Consider the following 22,815-nt stretch of genomic DNA (forward strand, 5'->3'; position numbering starts at 1 on the left):
GATGAGCCAGATCATGAGACCATACTTCCAAGACCTTAGGAATGCCAGGACAATCACGAAGAAGATGGTCACCCTTGCACAATTTACAAGGAAACTTAACCTTCCGTAGAGGAGCAGAAGGTGATAGGATAGCATCGTCATGAGCTTCAGAAGACGATGAGGGATGAGCCAGATCGTGAAACCATACTTCCAAGACCCTAGGAATGCCAGGACAATCACGAAGAAGATGGTCCCCCTTGCACAATTTACAACAAAACTTAACCTTCCACAGAGGAGCAGAAGGTGTTCCGACCTGAAGTGTAATTGGAGCAATAGTTGCACAGGTGGCCTCGCGCTTATCAAACGTTTTCTTCTTCTTCATCTTCTTCTTCTTCTTCTTAGTCTCCTGGTTACTAGATATGGAACTTTCACCAAGGGAAGTAGGAGAGGAGGATGAAGAAACAGGGGAAGAAGGCGTAGGCTCAACCTTGGAATCATCGTGTCATGATGCAAACGAAGGAGATGGTGGAACAGGAGTCATGACACTTGGGACCACCAAGGTTGAAAACAACCAAACGGGCAGACCGATGGTTAACCCAGGCAAAGACAATGTTGCCATGTATGGAGCACCGGCATTTCCAAAAGAAGGAAACGGACCAGGGTTCCCATCTGGGGGAAGACCTTGGCCGGTAGACTCGGGGAATGTTGCCATCGGGAACGAGCCTGAAAAACACTTGTACTATAACCAAGAACTCGAACTATTACCAGGAATATTTCGTGGGCAATAAATTTTATGACACATGAAAAAAACTTGACCTTTTCATATTTCAAGAGTTGAGAAAATGATGAAAAGGTGACTCTATCTCTTTTGAAGTTTAATGAGCCTGAAAGGACAAGTGCTCAGATGATCCTTTTATTTTAGGACGTCGAAAAGGAACGAAAGTGACTACTCTGGAGAACTAGGCAAAAGGTTAACCAGAAAAACCGTAAAACTGCATATACACCCTTGGTGATCAAATGAAAGAGAAATGACCAATGACTTTCCATATGACAGTCAATATTCCCGAATGTTGTGTTTGATGCATCACAGTTCGTAAGGCGGCAAACACGACTTCCTATGGATGTAGGATGATAACCTAGTGGGGTCTCCCAATATATACTCGACAGTACTGGGAGCACAAGTTCATACTAGGAAACTATTGAGTCACAAAAAGAGGAATCACCCAACCTTAAGCGAAAGCAATAGTGACTAGGTTTAACAACGCCGGAGCAAGTCTCTAGCCTAGACCTCTAAATAATGTTCATTAAGTTCCAATGTGTTGTTAAGTTCTTTCAGTTAATTTTAGAGTTGATCTTAAATTAGGTTTCAGTTTCAAAGCCCTACCGTATGTATATCAAAAACCCTAGGATGCAACTAGAATGAGTAAAGCATCTTTCATTTCGATGAACACTTACTTAAAGGAGGGTAGAAAGTTCATTCCCAAGCAAATGCAAACACTAAGAAACACAATGCATCAATACACTAATCTCACGATGCATTGATACTACTAATGGAAGATTTAGAGTTCGCTTTTCAATTTCAAAAGATGAAAATTTGAAATGCACATATACTTTCACTTTCGTATATCAAATGAATGCAATCCCTTAATTTTTTTTGTTTTGAATTTAAAGAGACAAACAAGCAAGTGTGAACTGATCAATCCAAACAATTGTGATCTATGTTTGGTAGTGAAGAAATCAAATCAATATCAAAAATTGGTTCAATAATCGACACTAAAAATCAACCAGCAAAAAAACAAGCAACGAAAAAGCCTCAAGCAAATCAATAAGACGGTTGTGGATGAACCTTGGATAGACAAGTAACCTAAGCAAACGGTTTCTTGACGAAACCTCTAAAGAGCTAGGTCACACGGTCTAAAAACTCAAGACTCACTCAATGATACCAAAAAGACAGTACCTTAACCAAAAGCAATCAAGACAAGCTGATGGGAGAGAGGAAAACAACATGGGATAAACAAGACTGGCGAATTCAGGAGGTGAAGGTGTAGAAACAACTTGCACAGGAATCCTCGCGAGTATATAACCAACAGCTTGTGATGATAAGTGAATCATCGCAAGGGTGCAAACAGCAACAGAGTGACGTCGTCGCAGGAGTACACTTATCTTCCGCGACATGCCGATTTCAGGAATAGTCGCGACTGTACGAAGGGAATCAGCGACACACAAGTTTACAAAACGAGGACAGGGAGACGTCGTCACGACTATCAGACTTATTCCAGCGACAAGCTTAAAAACAAGGAAAGACAAGTGAAAACTCCCAAACAAACACCAAGCTATTCTTCCAAACAGTAAGGGGAATTCCCAGATTGACCCAGAGGACCCAGAAAACTAATGATTTAACCCCAAAATTCAAGAGACGCTAAATCAAAACCAAACAAAAACAAACAAGAGAAAAAACATACAAAGAACTCCCCAGCGGAGTCACGAAATTGTGATAAAGAAAAGTGTTCCCTCTACGGACAGAGGCAACCCCTCTAGCCCTAGAGTGGGTCTAGTCACAGCAAAGACAAAACAACAATCGATTCCCTTAAATAGTCATCATTGGAGGCCTACCTCAAACCGGTGGTTGATGAAGTTCCGTTGCGCTACTCCAGCTTCCGTTTCTTTCTCCTCAATGAGCAATCAACCTGAAACACCACAAGAAAACAACAGAGCATGTAACCGAGAACAACAATGATCTATTTACTTATAAAGTCAAGAAATCATAAGCTATCAAGTAAATTGTACACAAGATATAGGAAATCATCATTGATTGTATTAAAATGAATCAAGAGCAAATCTTACAACTAAGTCTTGACGTCGCAAGCTTTCTCGGAGGGTCTAGCCAGTATGTTTCTTCAAGCATTCACTCTCAAGAATGGGTCTCCCAAATAGATGATATCTCTCTCTCACTCACAAGCTCTAATACAAGGTTAAGGCACTCCACAACCTCTTACCAAATTATTAGCAATCCCACACTTGTCACAATCACACAAAAGCTATCTACTTAGTTTCAAAGAAAACTCAAAAGGACTAACCAGCACTGCAGAACTAAAGAACTAAGAAACTAGTAACTAAAGAACTAGCAGATCATAGCAATGGTGAGTGATTTTATAGGAGGAAGAGCCTCCATGAAGTGAGGGAGAGGGAGCTTATCCTCAAGGGAGATTGCACAAGAGGCAGAACCACCATCCCAGAGGAGGAAAAGCGACCCAAACTGACCCAACAACCAGCTCTAGAAGCATCCAGAAGGCCAACTATTTGAACAATTTCACCAATTCTGGATCGTCGCAAGTCACGAGCCAAGTCTCAGTGACGACATCACAAGGAGGCAATGCATTCAGACCAATCGTCGCAACAAATAGCTGGAGGCCTCGCGCCGAGCCCTAAAATCGCACCGTCATGAGAAACACATGTACACCGGCGACGGTGTCGCGACGAGACAATTCATGACAAGGGATTGTTGCACATTTTAATGTCTTATTAGCGACAATGCAGAAACTTAGGAAAAAGGGTCAGTTCTTCAACATCATAGAGCACTGTTTAATCTTTTTGCATAAGTGGGAATATATGGACATGTGTATTTGATACATGACACAACAGAGGGACTGAGATGAGGACAGTGACAAATTACTGTGTAACAATTCCATGCAGTCTGGGTTGAGCTCTGTTGGTGAGTTCTGTAATGTCAGATGTGTCCATCAATGGTGGAAAGTATGGTCGAAGACAATCTACATTGAACACTAGGTGTAGATCAAGGAATGGTGGGATGGTAAGCTTGAAGGCATGGTCCCCGACGACCTTGGTGATGGTGTATGACTCATATCGGAGCGAGCGAAGCTTGCAGTGGGGTCCAACAAGGTGCTCCTTCTGCAAATGTAGCCAAACTTTGTCACCCACCTAGAACTTGTGTGGCACTCAATGTTGATCATGACACTGCTTGTACTTAGCATTGGATATGTCCAATATATCATGGACCTATTGGCGGATGTGTTGAATGCGCTCAATGAAGCTATTAGCCCTTTCAGCTTTAGAGTGAACGTGAGCAAAATCTACCCAAGTGGCTGCAAATAGTATGGCCATATCAATGGGGCATAATGGCTGAAATCCTATCCCTACCTGTAAGGAGCTGTGGCCTGTTGAGTTGTGGAGAGCTCTGTTGTAACTGTATTGGACAGAGGGGAGAATTTCATCACACTTTCATGGATGCTTCGAGTTGTACATGCGTGAAATGTGTACGACCATCTTGTTCACAACTTCTGTTTGGCCATCAGTTTGGAATGAAAAGTCTTGGACTTAGTAAGTTTTGTATCCAACATCGCCCAAAGATTTGACCAAAATGCACTCAGAAATATGTTGTCCCAATCTAAGACAATGCACTGTGAGATCCCAAAGTGTACCCATACTTGCTAAAAGAAGAGCTTAACGGTGGCCTCTGCAGTGATACTCTTCTTGCAGGCCACCATGATGGCCATCTTAGAGAATCTATCAACAACTACGAAAATGAAATCGTTGTCGTGCTTAGTAGAAGGAAGGCTCGACATGTAATCCATGGAGACAGATTCCCAAGGTTGGCTAGGAGTTGGTAGATGAGTATACAAGCCTTGCTTCTTGACCGTTGGTTTGGCAATGGCGTAGACAATGTAGGATCTAATGTACTTCCCAACATCCCGACGAAGTTTCGGCCAGTAAAAATACTTCTACAATTCCACCACTATTTTCTCTACTCTGAAATGTCCAGCGACCTGACTATAGTGCGCCTCCAAAATCACCTTGGCACGCTCACTTGAAGGAATACAGATGTGTCCTAGGTGGAAAAATAGTGCATCCTGACGGTGAAAATTTGGAACTTGCTTCCCTTCCAGGAGTCTCTGGTATATGCTGCCAAATTGTGGATCACTCTTGTAAAGATGTGGCCACCCCGATGTCTCGTGCCCACAGGAGTCTAACACAATGATCAACGCCATGACCGGTGGTCGGCTGAGACAATCAACAACATTATTGGTGTTGCCCTTCTTATACTTAATGTTCAAATGGAATTATTGCAAATAGGTGGACCATTTCTGATGTCGATCGTTCTGCAACTTCCCTTGTGTTTGTATGAACTATAGAAATCGGTGGTCTGTGTGGATGACCGTTTCCTTCCCCATAATGTAATGCTTCCAGTAACAGCGGTCCTGCACAATTGAATACATTTCTTTGTCATAAGTGGGGTACTTTCAAATTGTTTCTAAAATTGTCTCACTATGGTAAGCCACTGGATAGCCATGTTGAGTAAGAACCGCACCAATAACATAGTCAAAGACATCTGTCTCAATCTCAAATTGTTGTTGCAAGTCTGGTAATGTGAGCACTGGTGCAAAACAGAAACGATTCTTCAACTCAGAAAACGCTTGTTGTTGGCTTTTCGACCAAAAAAACTTTTCTTTTGCTCTGCACTTGGTGACTTGACTTAAAGGCCAAGTGACATGAGAAAACCCCAACACAAACCTATGATAGAAATTGGCAAGACCCAAAAAGTTGCAGAGCTCTGCTAGAGTGGTTGGGGCTGACCGATCCCGAATGACTTGTATCTTAGATGGGTCCACATGTACACCCTGCTCTTCAATGATGTACCCCAGATATTGAACTTGGGTCAGGCCAAAGGTGCATTTCTCCAAGTATTAACACAACTTGTGTTGGCGCAGGGTTTGAAGGCCCTGTCGAATATGGTGGAGGTGCTCTTCCCAACTCTAGATGAAGATCAAGATGTCATCTAAATACACTAGCATGAATGCATTGGTAAAGGGTCGCAAGATGTCATCCATCAGTGTCATGAAGGTTGCAGTGACATTCGTTAATCCGAACGACATGACCAACCATTCGAAAAGGCCCTCCTTGGATTTGAAGGCAATCTTCCACACATCGAAGGGTTCGATAGGCACCTGGTGACAACCTGACTTCAAGTCAATACCGCTGAAATATTTGTCCCCCTTGAGTTGGTCCAAAAGGTCATCAATTCGCGGGATTGGGTACCTATTCCAGACAATGATCTTATTCAGCACCCGATAGTCAATACAGAGCCTCCAGGCCCCATCCTTCTTCTATACCAATACAATCGGGATCCCACAAGGTGATGCGCTTGGACTGTTGTGTCCTTTCTGCAATAGATCATTTATTTGCCTCCTAATCTCATCATTCTCTAGAACAGAGCGTCGATAGATTGTTCCATTGGGTAGTGATGCACCCAAGGTCAGAACGATGGAGTGTTTGACCTGACAATATAGAGGTACCCCTATGGGTGAAGCGGAAATATCCATGCACTCCTCCACGACCTTGTCCATTTGTTGTCGTTGTGCAGAGGAGCCCTGCCTAGAAGCCATGGCCACAACCTTCTTCCTGCCCTAGAGGCGAATCATAAAGAAAACAAATTTCATGGTCTAAGAAATGATCTTACTGCATTGATTTGCAGTGATCAAAGAGATGGCGATAGGCGAGGTTGCCTCTGGTATCCTGTACAACTTATTAGCCAAAGTAATAATCACAAAGCGAGGTCTAAAATCATATACAACATGTCGTTTCCACAAGTATGGTTGTCCTAACAATACATCACAAACTTCAAGAGGAGCATCGTCACACAATACTTCATCCATGAAGGCCTTGATGCTATAGGGAAGATGACACTGTTGCCTGACGTGAAGATCTCTTCCTTGGTGAAGCCACCCAATGGTGTATGTTGTAGATGTGCTATACTCTTTAGGCCTAGCTGCTTCATGACCTCCACTGAAATGAGGTTTTTTTGGCTCCCGTTACGCACCCAAGGTCAGAACAATGGAGTGTTTGACCTGACAATATAGAGGTACCCCTATGGGTGATGCGGAAATATCCATGCACTCCTCCACGACCTTGTCCATTTGTTGTCGTTGTGCAGAGGAGCCCTGCCTGGAAGCCATGGCCACAACCTTCTTCCTACCCTAGAGGCGAATCATAAAGAAAACAAATTTCATAGTCTAAGAAATGTTCTTACTGCATTGATTTGCAGTGATCAAAGAGATGGCGATAGGCGGGGTTACCTCTGTATCCTGTACAACTTATTAGCCAAAGTAATAATCACAAAGCGAGGTATAAAATCATATACAACATGTCATTTCCACAAGTATGGTTGTCCTAACAATACATCACAAACTTCAAGAGGAGCATCGTCACACAATACTTCATCCATGAAGGCCTTGATGTTGTAGGGAAGATGGCATTGTTGCCTGACGTGAAGATCTCTTCCTTGGTGAAGCCACCCAATGGTGTATGTTGTGGATGTGCTATACTCTTTAGGCCTAGCTGCTTCATGACCTCCACTGAAATGAGGTTTTCTTGGCTCCCGTTATCGAAAATGAATTACAATGGAGAAACCTTCATTCAGTGAGTGGAAGAGATGTTCCCTCTCCTCTGGATCTTCAGGCTCAATCTTCTAGATCTTGGGGGTGCCCATGGTGGCACTAGGCTCCGCATCAATGCTCTACTTCCCTCTGTTAGTTCCCTTATCGGGTTCTGATTCAGAGTCGAAACCTGTCTCTGATTCAGAATCCTTCAGCGCGACCACCAATGACTGCTTGGCCCGACACTCACTTGTATTGTGAGTGGAGCTTTTATGGAACTCACACCATTTTCCCGTGTCCTTCTTCGTCTTAGAGGTGTTGTTTTTTACTTGCAACTTCGGTGGGCTGTCCTGGGTAGCATCCCCTTAGCTTGGTCCTTTGTTTTGTGGTTTGGGGGTGCCTTTTCCTTACTTTGGATTCGCAGATCCAAAGTCTCGCTTCTTCTGTTTAAACTTCTACTCAAACTTGATAGCGTATCGATACATCATGCCGAGTGAGGAAATGTACAGGAACTCCATCTCGTCCTGGATGTACTTGTGTATATAGTCACGTTACTTGAGCACCAAATGCCGCTAAGTATCTTTGATACCTAACTTCGTGCGAAGAGTATGGAAATTATTTGTGAACTCTGACACATCTTAGTCCCTTTGCTGTCATAGCACGGTCCACTTTACGTATTTGTCTTCACAACTCCTGACAGGATAATATTGTTCCTTGATAGTGTCTCGGAAAAAATTCCAAGTGGGTGCAGCTGAAAACAACGAGTGTTCACTCTCGCCTTTTTGTTCATAGTAGGTTTCCCACCAATCCTTTGTTGAAAAGTGTGCAACAAGAAATGCTTGTTGAGAGTGCAACAAGATGATGGAGCTTAGTGAAAAGAGTCGCCTTCACTAAGTGGACCCGTAGGCTATTTTTGGCGCAAGTCTATTTTTAGACTATGTCTATTTTTAGACATATGGATCATGTCTGTGGATTGCAGGTTGCTGTTTATGGATGATTGATCAAGTTGGGAAAAAATAGATGGACTTCTATTTTTGATGAAAGTGTGAGTGATCACAGTGTAAGTGATCAAAGTCAAAAATAGAAAAGTCAAATATTATTATCTCACAATAATATTTGGACTATAAACTTAATCTTATTCTCTTGGAGCACTTCAGGATGAGCTACAGATGTGGTACATGCAGATCCCAGAGGGAAATACGTGGTTACCTATGGGATGACTAATATTTGCATGCATGACTTCAGTTAGAACTCAATCAGTTGAGTTTGGTGGAGTTGATGGAGTTGTGTTCAGTTTAGCTTTGTTAAACTGGTTGTATTTAGTCTAACTGGCAAATAGACTAGAGATGAGTTGGGTGAATTAGTTATTAATTAATTCACAAGTTATTAACTCATAATACAACTAATGAATACATCAGTTAACTCAGTTGCATGTCAGTGCATGTTCAGTTCAGCAGGGACAGGTGTTAGAGAATCAGATTGCTATCAGTTGTGACTATAGTTGTGCACCAGATCTTGCACAATAAAGGGATTGAGTATGCCAATGAGTTTGCTCACGTATTTGCCCACATTACAGCTTGTGCTCACGTCCAACAAAGTGTGAGTGACTATTTTGCAGGTGAAATACGAGTTTGGGAAGCCATTCTCATCAATTCTTGAGCAGGTATTGAGCAGTGGAGGCAAGCAAGCAGTGGAATAGATTTGGAGATCAGATCTTAGCTGTATTGTGTGTAACAGGTGGACATACTTGTGAGAAGTATTATGCTGTGTATTGTTACATGATTCAATCAATATAATATACAGATAGTGTGGGGTTTTTAGCGAGATGCTTTCCCCGGGATACATACTGTGTTAATGAGTTTGATTGATGCTTCTATGTGCGCCTGTGAATGTTTCTGCTTCTGTAAATTGATGATCAACGTAGAGGAGATTATGTATTATACATGTTCCGCTTATAATTGTATGATTAGGATAATCTCTGTGAATATGTGTTAAATTATTCAAAATTTCTACATGGTATCAGAGCTAGATGATTTGTAGAAAAAGTTTCTACATGGTATCAGAGCTGCTTGATTTGTAGAAGAGATTTTTACAGGATATCAAGCGAGGATTGATCATCTGATCTACTATTCAGGAAGTGTTTACATTTTATTTCTTCAGGCAGAGTCTGTAATCGGGCCAGGTAGCCTCTGGATTCATCCTTCTTTTGGAAGGAGAGATATCCGATGAATGCCCATACAGTCGATCTCTGTACAAGAAATACTTTGTTCTCACGAATTCTAGATCGGAAGCGGTTGAGTTTTGAGCTGGTGGAATTCCAATTTAATTCCAAAGCAAGAGATAAAACTCAGAAACATTCAGTGTGATAATGGAGACAGTATGCCCCAGTATCTCACGAAGTTCACCCAATGTCGGGATGAGCTGGGAAGTGTGGGGGTGACTGTCGGATGAGGATGGTGAGTCTAGCACTCCTTGACCTTCCTAAGAGTTGGCATAGCTACCAGGACTCAGTGAATGGAAGGGAGAAACTGCCAAATTGGAAACGACTATGGTCGGATTTGATGCAGGAGGAGATTAGACGGCAGACCAGAGACGGTTCTTCATCCATGCAGGATGAGGAGAACTGTGCCTTAGCGAGTAAGGCGAAGAAGGGGAAGGGGAAGGTTTCCTTTTCCGAATCCAGTTCTTCCAATGATGGGAAGAAGGTTGACAAGGCGAAGGTGAGATGCTTTCGTTGTCATGAGTTGGGTCATTATGCTACTAATTGCCCAAAGAAGAAGTCCAAGAAGGGATCCAGGGAAGGATCTGAAGGTGAGGCAGCCTCACTTGCTTCACAGTTTGAGTTGGACTTCACACTCTTCGCATGCATGGTTTCATCCATGGTGGGAAATGGTTGGTTTCTTGACAGTGGAGCTTCTTTCCACATGACCGGTGACAAAAGTTTGTTCAGTACTTTGGAGGAGAAAGATCTCCAGATACTCATAGGGATGGGTAATGATGAGAAGTATAGTGTCTCAGGTGTAGACACGGTTATTTTTCAGAGGGAGCATGGAGCTCGCCTTACCTTGACCGATGTTAAGTATGTACCAGGACTGAAGAGAAACTTGGTGTCGATCGCGATGTTGGAAGACAGAGGCTATGATGTGGTCTTTAGTAAGGGAAAGGTTTTCCTTAGACACATCATCACTAGACAGGTGAAGCAGATTGGTTCACGGGTCAAGAACCTGTATGCTCTTGAGGTTCAAGATGCATGCAAAGCCTTGAGCAGCGAGGCAACTGATGGAGACTTGGTGGTTGAGAGGGAGCGTATATTACCTCTCAACATGCAGAGCCAGAAGAAGTCTCAGACGATTGTGGAGGAGCCACGATTGGTGCAGCAACTTCAGGAGGTTGTGGAGGAGCCACAACAGGGGAAGCTGAGAGGAGATCGAGTAGAGACATCTACTCATCCAGAGACCTCCAGTAGGGGGAAACTTCAAGCCAAGTGGGCTGAGGGATCGCATGCAGCCATACCTCCAGGTAGGAGGTGGGGTGATGTGGATTGATTATCCCAAGGAGGAGGGGCAGGATCCTTGAGGTACCCAACCTCTTGGATGAGACCTTGCTACGGGAGCCCCAAATGTGTAGTAGCAGGAACTGACTGATTGGGTAGAGACGGATGCGGATGGAGCGGCAGAGAGAGCGACAGTGCAAGGAATCCCAGGACAGCGCATAGCTAGCAGGCTGTAGCAATGCGAGAGGCACAAGTGTTTTGCACAGTGCTAGGTGGCACAGAGAGGTGTGCAATGGTGCGATATGCATGGAGATGTTGCAGTAGCGCAGATGTCAGAGAGGGAGCACTTGTCAGCAGCAGGTAGATCTTCAGCATCAGAGGATGTTTCTATCCCAACAGGGAGGTCAGTTGGGAGGTGCAGTGCGGATGCAATGCTGGGAGATAGAACCAACAACAGTAAGGATGCAGTCAGAGATCAAAGTGATAGAGGCTAGAGCAGTCAGATACTGAAGAGCACAGAGATGCAGAGTTTCAGTCGACAGAGGCAATAACAGTCAGAGACTTTGATGACAGAGCAAGTGGACCGGCCAGATGTGTTGCATGGAGAACATTCCAGAGTTACAGGATCGGGTTTGAGAGGAAGCCTTTCTTGTTGAGAGGGAGTGTTGAAAAGTGTGCAACAAGAAATTCTTGTTGAGAGTGCAACAAGATGATGGAGCTTAGTGAAAAGAGTCGCCTTCACTAAGTGGGCCCGCATGCTATTTTTGGCGCAAGTCTATTTTTAGACATATGGATCATGTCTGTGGATTGCAGGTTGCTGTTTATGGATGATTGATCAAGTTGGGAAAAAAATAGATGGACTTCCATTTTTGATGAAAGTGTGAGTGATCACAGTGTGAGTGATCAAAGTCAAAAATAGAAAAGTCAAATATTATTATCTCACAATAGTATTTGGACTATAAACTTAATCTTATTCTCTTGGAGCACTTCAGGATGAGCTACGGATGTGGTACATGCAGATCCCAGAGGGAAATACGTGGTTACCTATGGGATGACTAATATTTGCATGCATGACTTCAGTTAGAACTCAATCAGTTGAGTTTGGTGGAGTTGATGGAGTTGTGTTCAGTATAGCTTTGTTAAACTGGTTGTATTTAGTCTAACTGGCAAATAGACTAGAGATGAGTTGGGTGAATTAGTTATTAATTAATTCACAAGTTATTAACTCATAATACAACTAATGAATACATCAGTTAACTCAGTTGCATGTCAATGCATGTTCAGTTCAGCAGGGACAAGTGTTAGAGAATCAGATTGCTATCAGTTGTGACTATAGTTGTGCACCAGATCTTGCACAATAAAGGGATTGAGTATGCCAATGAGTTTGCTCACGTATTTGCCCACATTATAGCTTGTGCTCACGTCCAACAAAGTGTGAGTGACTATTTTGCAGGTGAAATACGAGTTTGGGAAGCCATTCTCATCAATTCTTGAGCAGGTATTGAGTAGTGGAGGCAGGCAAGCAGTGGAATAGATTTGGAGATCAGATCTTAGCTGTATTGTGTGTAACAGGTGGAGATACTTGTGAGAAGTATTATGCTGTGTATTGTTACATGATTCAATCAATATAATATACAGATAGTGTGGGGTTTTTAGCGAGATGCTTTCCCCGGGATACATACTGTGTTAATGAGTTTGATTGATGCTTCTATGTGCGCCTGTGAATGTTTCTGCTTTTGTAAATTGATGATCAACGTAGAGAAGATTATGTATTATACATGTTCCGCTTATAATTGTATGATCATGATAATCTCTGTGAATATGTGTTAAATTATTCAAAATTTCTACATCCTTGACGTGTGGGGTGGCTTTAAGAATTGCAAAAGTAATATATTCTCGATTGAAAATGTCATGAACTAAAAAATATCCTTCCAATAGATTTAACCATTTACCTACGACGTCTGCATCCATCAGGCCTTCGAATATAGGAATATCGAAGTTAACTTGTACCTTAAAAGGAGTGGCGCCTCCAGAGTAGCCGCTGGATGAAGATGCATCACCTGTGGATACTCGTCGAAGGATCTAGGCAAAGATATCCATCATCGTGTCCCTCTGTTGCTCGAGGGCTTCCTCGAGCAACATTTTGAAAGGATCTCTTGGCCCCTCATCTTTCTTTTCTTCTGCCATGGGAGGTCGTCAGTTTTTGCAACGCTGGTCTTGTAATGGTTCACAACCAGATCAAGCCCTAACTCCTTATACCTAGATCTCGTTGGGTACATGCAAAGAAAAATAGAGAAAGAGCAGACTGCTATGATACCACTAATACGAACTTAAACAAGAATGCAACAACTTACATATATAATCATAAAACACAGAGATGCAGTGGAAAAACACTTCATTTCATTCATACAAAAACACTGAACACTGCTTACAAACAGAATGGAAATAAGATAGCTTGGGCAATGGTAGATTATCTCTAAGAAGAGATGTGGCGGCTACTTGCCTCTGAATTGTGTTACAATGAGGCTCAAGGGCCTATTTATTTTTGGAAAACATGAGAAAACCCTAAACGACCAAAACCCTAACCCCGGGAGATGTAACACCAAGAGTTTGTGGGCCCCGTTGGGGTTAAATGGGTAGCCAACTTTCCAGGGTCATAACTTGGTCATATTATCTTCGTTTGGCGCGTACGATACTTTGTTGGAAAAGTCTCTCTACATACTACAGGTTTCGCCGCAGACCCTTGTCAATAGCCATAGACCTACTGTGGACCAAAAAAAATGTCGTTTAAATGGTCAAAATTGCTTCGGAAGTTTAGGACCCGACAAAGTTGCTAAAAATAGTATATGCTGAAATGAACAAGAAAACAGATGAGACTGACTAGGGGGCCTAGGTGAAATAGGCAGGTGGCCACCAATATCCACCTGGATCATTGCACTTTTTACATTTTATTATGAGTTTCATCTTGTTTTATAAACTCATTTTGAAACACCAACCAAACTTATCTTGGGATTATCAAACCTAAATAGAGAAGCATAATTGATGCTCTTTAGGATATTGTACGTATGTTATGTTATTAGAATACAAGGAGGAAATTGATGAGACAGTTAGGATTCTAAACTAAAACAATTAAGATGATAATATAACATATATAAGATAAGTATGTGACACCTAGGATGAAAAAATAATGCAAGTAGGATGCAATGAAGATGTAATGAAGATGCTAGCTAGACACTAAGGAGACCCTGATACCTTCTCATTTTGAAACACCAACCAAACTTATCTTGGGATTATCAAACCTAAATAGAGAAGCATAATTGATGCTCTTTAGGATATTGTACGTATGTTATGTTATTAGAATACAAGGAGGAAATTGATGAGACAGTTAGGATTCTAAACTAAAACAATTAAGATGATAATATAACATATATAAGATAAGTATGTGACACCTAGGATGAAAAAATAATGCAAGTAGGATGCAATGAAGATGTAATGAAGATGCTAGCTAGACACTAAGGAGACCCTGATACCTTAAGAAGATGGAATTGTGATGTAAAGTATGGCTGCAAGTACAATCAAGAAACAATAAATGTAATCTAAGGACACAAATGAGATGCTACAAAGATACTACTGTGGATATTAAAAGGATGCATATTACATCAACAAAACATGATATTTCAAGTTTGAAGACTGGCAAGATTCAAAACTTGATTCCAAAAGAGATTAAAAAACAACTCTTATAGTAAGAGAAAAGCTTTGTGTGTATGCATGAAATTCAATCATCATTTTTGTACTTGAAAATATGAATTGTACTTTCCATATGGTTAAATTTTTGAATCAAAGTTAAAATAAGTGTGGAAAACCTTAAATACAGAAATTTTGAGGTCTAAAATGGGTCTCTTAAGGAATATTATAAAACAATAAAATAATATTTGATTACATCAAAGTAAAAATTAAAAAACTATTTTTTCAACTTATCTCCCTAAGATTTTACTGAAATTTCAAGCAATAACACTCATTCAATGCAAAATTTAATTTTCATCGAAGGAGGACCCATGTTGCCTACTTTTGATGAATCTCGTTAGACGAAAAATGAGAAATACATAAAAAAAAACATGATTGCAATCACATTTTTCATTTATTTCTCATTATTTTTGTAACAAAGTCCATTGAAAATATGCAACATGGGTACTCTTTAGATAAAGAATTAAATTTTGCATCCAACAAGTGCTCCTGCTCGAAATTTGAGTACAATCGTAAGATAAGCTAAAAATATGAGTTGATTTTTTTTTTTACTCCAAAAATGGTGAATCCTCTCCCATGGTTGACATTATCATCTTGAATCCTATTGGTTCTTATAAAGTTGATTTTTGTTTATATTTTTGTTTTGACTGATTTTAGACCTCAAAATTTCTCTAATGATTTTGTACCAAAACATGGTTTTTCATATAACTCTGGCTGCGAACAACATCGAAGAAAATTTCCATTAACCATAAATTGAATGCTAGAATTCTTAAATAAATTTAAGGGTATACTAGGGTTCAAGTTTTGTCCTACGAAATCACCATAAGAAAAGTCAGAGAGAAATATTAGAGTAAGTAAGCACTTGATCTTGAAAAGGTTTCGTGGAATTTGGAAACCTAGTTTGGAGTGCTTGAAATGGAGAATATATTAGGACATAATCTTGTACTTAGTGTGTTATAGTTTCTGGTTGTGGGTCTCTCATGGAGCACCAAGCTTTAGTTGAAAGAGATCCTTTGCTAGGAACAGTTGGTGGCTAAGGGTTTTTTTAGGATGACCTATTTAGGTTTTGGAGAGTTCAACTTGTGATAGCGTATACTAGGAGTTTAACATAGTAGAGATATATTCATTATCCTTTCTCATGATGTGGTTATTAAGGTGAAGGGGCAAGAACACATCCTTTAAAGCTATATGGCTTTCAACTTATGAGTAGAAGAAGCATATGGTCATCCTAAGAATCTAGGCATGCAAGTGATGAAGATATAAAGAATCAACTACATACACTTCTTAGAACCATATCCCAAGCCCATTTGTCCAATCATCAGTGGGGTGATGTTGAAAAACACCATTATTGTTATTGATGGTCTTATTGCCTTCCTACTCCCTTAGATATTACTCAAGAACACTATTCAACAATAAAATTTGCATCACAAATGAAAGAAGTAGTTGTCAAACATGGACAGCACGTTCAACCATAGTCACCCATAATCAACTATGCTCAACAATAGTCAACCATGGTCAACATTGGTCAACCATAGTCAACATGGCCAACCATATTCATTTATAAAAATAATAGAATATTTGACAACCATGTTTATCCATATTTAACCATACGCAAAGAAGCTCAACCATGGCTAAACATGGTCAACAAGTTCAACCATAATCAACTATTGTCCAACTAGCTCAACAATGGTCAACTATTGTCCAACTAGCTCAACAATGGTCATTATGGTTAACCATATTTAGCCATAGTCAACCATGGTCAACCATTGCCTCCCATGGTTAACCATGACCAACCCTCATCAACCATAATAACCATAATCAATTCTCATTAACCATGATCAAACCTCCCATACACAATCTATCAACTAAAGTGGTTAATATACTTAAATTAACAGTAACAATTATAATCCAAATTATCAAATTCAACCATTAAAAAACATTGATATTTCTGAAACATGTTAAATTTGGAAAAATAAAAAGTATTTGCAAGTTCTCAAATCCGTTATATTCCGACGAAATTCAGTTCAAACGCTATTCATGTTGATATGCCTCTTTGGATCCTCAACGCCATATATTTTTGCAGCCAACTCTTCAAACAAACACTATTCATGTGGATATGTCTCTTTGGATCCTTAACGCCATATAATTTTTCAGCCAACTCTTCAAACAAATGAATTTTATCAGCGTTTTTGACAATCACGCAAATCTGACCTATAAAGAAAGCGATTCATGAATAACCACGCAAAAAGGATCCATAAAAGAAAGCAATTCAAGAATAACCCTCTTTACGATGATAAATTTGCAGCTTAGGAAATGACAATTGTGTTGGTACATTATTAACCCATTGGATTTTTTTGTTTGAACTTTTATTAGTATTAATGTGTGGCTGATCAAAAAAATTTATTACACATTTTTTTAATATTTTAATTTATTTATTTTAATTTTGATGGGTTGATTTTTTATTTTATAATGATAATATGTATATAATAGTAAGAGTAATTTTATTTATGTATAGTTATTAATTTTTTATTTATATTTTGTGAGAATTGTGTAATGATAGAAAGAGCAATTTTTTCATACTATAATACTATGTGGTATAGTTACTATAATAGAAATTTTTTGCAACAAAAAATATACTATGTGGTATAATATATCTTCTCATGCCCAGGGTTGTTAATAAAGACATTTGTTTCTATGCGAAAATATGATTTATTCAAATTTTAAAACTTGAAAAAATAGTACCATCCTAGTTTATTTATTTATCTATCAACAAATCTTCATTATTTTTTACTTAATTTAGTTATATTTAAACTAAATTACATGTACTATTTTTTACTTTAATTTAGTTATATTTAAACTAAACTACATGTACTAGCTACCATGTAACACTTATTCAAAAATATGATTATCACAAAACACTTTTTAATAATTAAGTCAAACCAAACCAAATAAGATATAGATATATTTCCCTATAGATGAAGTTAATAGAATTATTGACTGTAACATATGTTATTTTATTAACTAACTTTAATTACGAGAGAAATAAATAATAATAGAATTTAATTAAATATATTAACCACTTTTATTTATTTATTTTTGTTTTTATTTATTTATTTTTGTTTGGTTGACGAGAGCTTCTAAATACCTATGCTGACATAATTTAAGAGACTTTTTTTGCGCTAAATTGTAAAAAAAATCCAATTGTTTAATTAAATATATTAACAAAAAATCCAATTTGTTTAATTAAATATATTAACCAAAAGTATAATTAAATAAATAAAAATATATTAACCAAATTTATTTAGTGGGGTTCTTTCGCTAAATTGGAAATAATTCCAAAACAAATTGGAATTCAAACTGGATCACAATGATTTAAATCTATGCTATAAATTCAGTAAGATCGTTACTAACATGAAAAAAACAAAATTAGAACTCCTCTCAGCATGAGGTTTACCCGATGTGGCTATGGAACATTGTTCATTATCGTGCTACAGCTAAACGAAAGAGATCTGAAACATCCACCACTCATCGGGGACAGCGTTCACTACTCGAGCAAAGCAAGATTCAGCCAGCGCTGCAACGTTATGTATTTTCCATGTGAACTTGGCTTAGAGTGACAATATCTCTGCATCTTCCGGGCTTGGCAACATTGCCCTTCGGTAGTATTCCTCTGTTTCCACAATATCATGTTGCACCTAGTCCATATAATATATGAAACCCCATAATTAAAACAAACTCGATATCCCAAAATCCACTGGAGAATCAATATGCGAAAATCATAAAATTACAATTTCCAGAACCGGTGAAATCAATTACCTCATGCAGAAACCTGACATGGTTGAGTAGTTGATTGGCAGGATTTGCTTCCAACATACTTTGATCATACATATCTGTGCTGTTCTTGAAATCTGAACTTCTGCTGCTTCACATTTTTCCTCCTTCTCATCCAATACCAAAGCCTCAACTTATATGCTCAGTCTCAGACATATGGGCAACTCTGCATCCTCTTGCAGTTCAGATTGATGGCACGCCATTTGGGCAATCTTCTAGAGTCCAATATTTATGATCTTTATTTTTCCTGGACACGAATGGATAGTTCTCACGAAGGGTTTGTACATATGAATCTACAAGTTAACTCGTATTTCTGCTGGTGACCTGCACATTGTCTCCATCCAATTCTTTAGCCTTCGTACTCATCAGGCTAAAGGGTGCGAGATCGATGTCGAGGTCCAGTCGCTCTCTCATTGAATTTGAATTTGTTGAGCAGAGATTGAATTCTCTACTGAGTTTTCGAAGACACGCAATATATAATTTCCCCACCTCATGCAGACTTGGGTGTGAAAGCGTCCAGGTATTCAGCCCTGTTAGGCTGCTAGCTTCTGCAGATTCAGGGTCTCTCCAGACAGAGGCTGTAAAATTACCATCCAATAAGTAGAGGGTTCTTCTGCATCTGACGGAAGCCGGCGAGTAGTAGTTCCTTGGGCTCGACTGCCGTATAGCAGTTCCTGCCGGACACCCATGGCACGATCAACGGGCGCCGGAAACAGGTGTCATCCACTAATTTAAAAAATTAGTGGTATTTTATACAAAGTGGTTTGCATGATAAAGTTTTGTATAGCTTTGATATAAATATGCAGTATCTTTTAAATAAAAAAATAATATGATTATTTTGATTTTTTTAGTAGTTTTTTAATGCCATAATTAGATTTTAGTAGGTCAGTTATTTAATGAGTCTATATAATTCTACTGATTTAATGTTTATGGACAGGCTACATATTTGCTACTTATAAATAAATTTTGGTAGATCAGTTATCTAGAATAATTCTATTGATTTAATATTTATTAACACATTATATATTTATTGTTTATAAATAAAATTTTACAAATTAACTATACAACAATAAACATATACAATCCCATTAATTTAATACCTATTAGCAAACCATATATTTGTTGACCAGAATAGAGATTGTTGTAAAAAGTTGTTTTTAGATAATTTAGGGATAGTAGCATCTATGTGACACAATGATATTATAGAAATCATATTTTTAATTCCATCTCACGAAATTTAATTTTGTATAATGTAAATTTATAATCAAATACCCTCAAATGGTGTCTTTACCATGGATAGATTAATTTGATTCTGGTTTTTACCGGGACCAGCTTTCCTTTTGTTTTCAATTTTTTCATTTAAATTGTTTCAAATTATTTATAAATTTCCCGCATCGGCCAATGGCCTTGGGATCCTTTAAAATCGAGTTACATTAGGCCAAACAAAATCATAATGGCAAAGTATATAAAAACAGAGGTAAAATACATACTTTTATTTTATAGGTATAATTTGTTATTTGGATTTTTTTAAAGTTTTTTAAGTTTATTTTCTGATTCATTTTGTAATTAATTTAACAGGGATTTATTGAAATCACAAATTTGATTGGTGAATTTTTCACAATAAAAGTGCTTGTGCCCCAGGAGTTGAAGTATAATTTATTACTGGGAATTTTTGGAAAGTTTTTAAGTTTATTTTCTGATTTAATTTGTAATTAATTTGGCATGGATTTATTGAAATCATAAGTTTGACTGGTGAATTTTTCACAATAGAAGTGTCCCAGGAGTTTTAGATATACTGGGATTTTTTGGAAAGTTTTTAAGTTTATTTTCTGATCTAATTTGTAATTAATCTGGCAGGGATTTATTGAAATCAAAAGTTTGACGAGTGAATTCTTCAGAATAGAAATGCCCCAAGAATTTTTTAGATGGCTAAATCTATATATACAGTCAAAAAATTAATTTAAACAATTTGACCATCCCATCTAAACTCCAAAAAAATTGAACTACTCCTAACCTGTTATATAAAATTTATTTTATATAAAAATAAACATATTTCTTAAATACAAAACGCGGTTTCTTGACCAGACGACAATAAGATTTCACAGCGACGCTAATCATTATTTGACAGACTCGCACGTTTTTCTCGCAGGTCTGCGAGTTTTTCACTCAACAAAAGTTCAACACATCATCAGTATGTGAAAATAATGCAGAAATAGATTTAGTTATGAAGCAGTTGAACAGAATTAGTTATGAGCAGTTGAACAAGAATTAGTTGTGAGTGGTTAGGAATTGGTTGCATAAGTTTTCCTATATAAGTGTGATGTAATTAAGCAAGTGAATTGATGAAGTTGTGTGAGCTTTGTCTCACTTTTGCTGGTGTTTCTGCCTGTGTCTTTGTTATAGTTTGTGTTGTATTTGTTTTAATTTGGTATCAGAGCCACTCTGCCATTAGAGTGTGCCACTGTTTTCTGAAGTCGTCGTTTGAAGGAAATAACGCAGAGAATGACACAGTTGCCACAGTAAGCCGTGAGGTGAAATTTGCATATCGCACAAGCCGTGAGGTGAAATTTGCATATCGCACAGTTTCCCGGGTCCACAGCCAATTGCCAGAAGCCAGCGGCATTCCATTTGGTGAGTTTTCTGTGCGGTGAAGAGCCACAAACCCGTGGAGATAAACGTGGATTGAAGAGTGGTCTGTCTGCGGTGAAGAGCCACAAACCCGTGGTGATATTTAACTGTTAAATATATGCTGGTCTGTCTGGTTATGATTAAAAGGCGTGTCTGTATCTGTTCGTGTTTATTAAATTGTGTGGACTCTGTTATTGTTTGTATTAGCGTATGTGCTGTTGTTGGATACCAACACTAGTTTTCTGTTTCTGTCAACTCTGAAAGTGATTATACTCTCTGAAAACATATTTCGGTCAGAATATTTCAAGGATAAATTTTGCAGAATCTTGTAATTTCAAGCTTCTTGATAGCAGAGTTCAGAAATGGCTAATCCCCTTGCAGATTCATATTTAAATGAGTCTTCAAGACTTGATGGAGAAAACTATGTAAATTGGAAATTTAAGATCATCACAGTACTGGAGGCATACAATCTCTGGCCGATTGTCAAAGGTGACGAGACCAAGCCTCCACCTCCTACTAATACTCAAGATTGGGAGAAGCGTGAAATGAAAGCAAGGGTGCTGCTTCGCATGTCAGTGAAGGACAATATTATTCCTCACATTCGGGACTATGAAACTTCGAAGGCGACATGGGACACTCTCAAAGGTTTGTATGAGACTTCTAATGCAAACAGTATTTTATTTTTAAAAACAAAGCTGCTATCTATCAAAATGGATACCAATGAAAGCATTAGCAACTTTGTTTCCCGAATTAAAGACTTTAGTGATAAGCTTGGTGATATTGGTGAAAAGGTTTCTAGTACAGACTTGGTAACTGTTACTTTAAAGGGGTTAGTCCCAGACTATAAAGTCTTTATTTCAGCTCTCTCCGCTAGACCGACACCTCCTACATTTGAAGACTTGGCTGGAATTCTTCTTCAAGAAGAAGAGCGCATGAAAACTTTTGAACTGGAGTCAAATGGTTCTGATTTGGCTTTGATTGCAAGAGGCCAAAGACCATTCCGAGGGAGACCATGGGACAGAAACAGAGGCCGTTTTCAAGCAAAGCAGAAAGGTATGGCATCTCCTGATTCTTATGTTAAAAGGAACATTGAATGTCATTATTGTGGAAAACCTGGACATCTGGCTAAAGATTGCTATAGGAGAAAGAATAATGAATCAAATCAAAGACATCGCAGGCATAATGGAAATTACATAAACAGAGACACCTCAGTGAATGATGGATTTAAAAATCTTAAGTTATTTCTTTCTGATGCTGCATTGTCTGCTGAAACTGATGATGAGAATGCTTGGTTTATAGATTCTGGTGCCTCGGCACACATGACTTGTAATAAAGAATGGTATGATAAATATTATGAGAAATCTGATGGTACACACATTTACCTAGGAGATGATAGGTCACTTAAAGTTCAAGGCTATGGCATAGTAAATGTGTACTTATCTAATGGACAAATGCGATAGATTCATAATGTGATGTATGTCCCTGCTCTCAAAAAGAATTTGCTATCTGTTTCCACTATCACTGATAATCATTTAAAAGTAGAATTTGGTAAATTGGGGTGTATAGTGAAAGATGTTCAGGACCACTACAAGGTTGTTTCTACAGGTACCAGGGTTGGAGGATTATACAGATTGGATGTGACAGTCAAGCGCCATGTTGCATTGACATCCCAAGAGACATCGACAGCAGAATTATGGCATCACAGGTATGGGCACCTAAATTACAATGATTTATCGTTGTTACAAAGGA

General features: G+C 38.8%; 1 pseudogene; it reads right to left on the reverse strand.

The window, feature by feature from the left end:
• Nucleotides 1–18,050: 18,050 nt before the first annotated feature.
• LOC149261747 (uncharacterized) lies at nucleotides 18,051–19,732 on the reverse strand (annotated as a pseudogene).
• Between the last annotated feature and the right edge of the window lie 3,083 nt (nucleotides 19,733–22,815).

Source organism: Pinus tabuliformis, chromosome 6, assembly GCF_031772625.1.
Source record: "Pinus tabuliformis cultivar Carrire ecotype Pingquan chromosome 6, CPIR1, whole genome shotgun sequence".
Lineage (NCBI taxonomy): Eukaryota > Viridiplantae > Streptophyta > Pinopsida > Pinales > Pinaceae > Pinus > Pinus tabuliformis.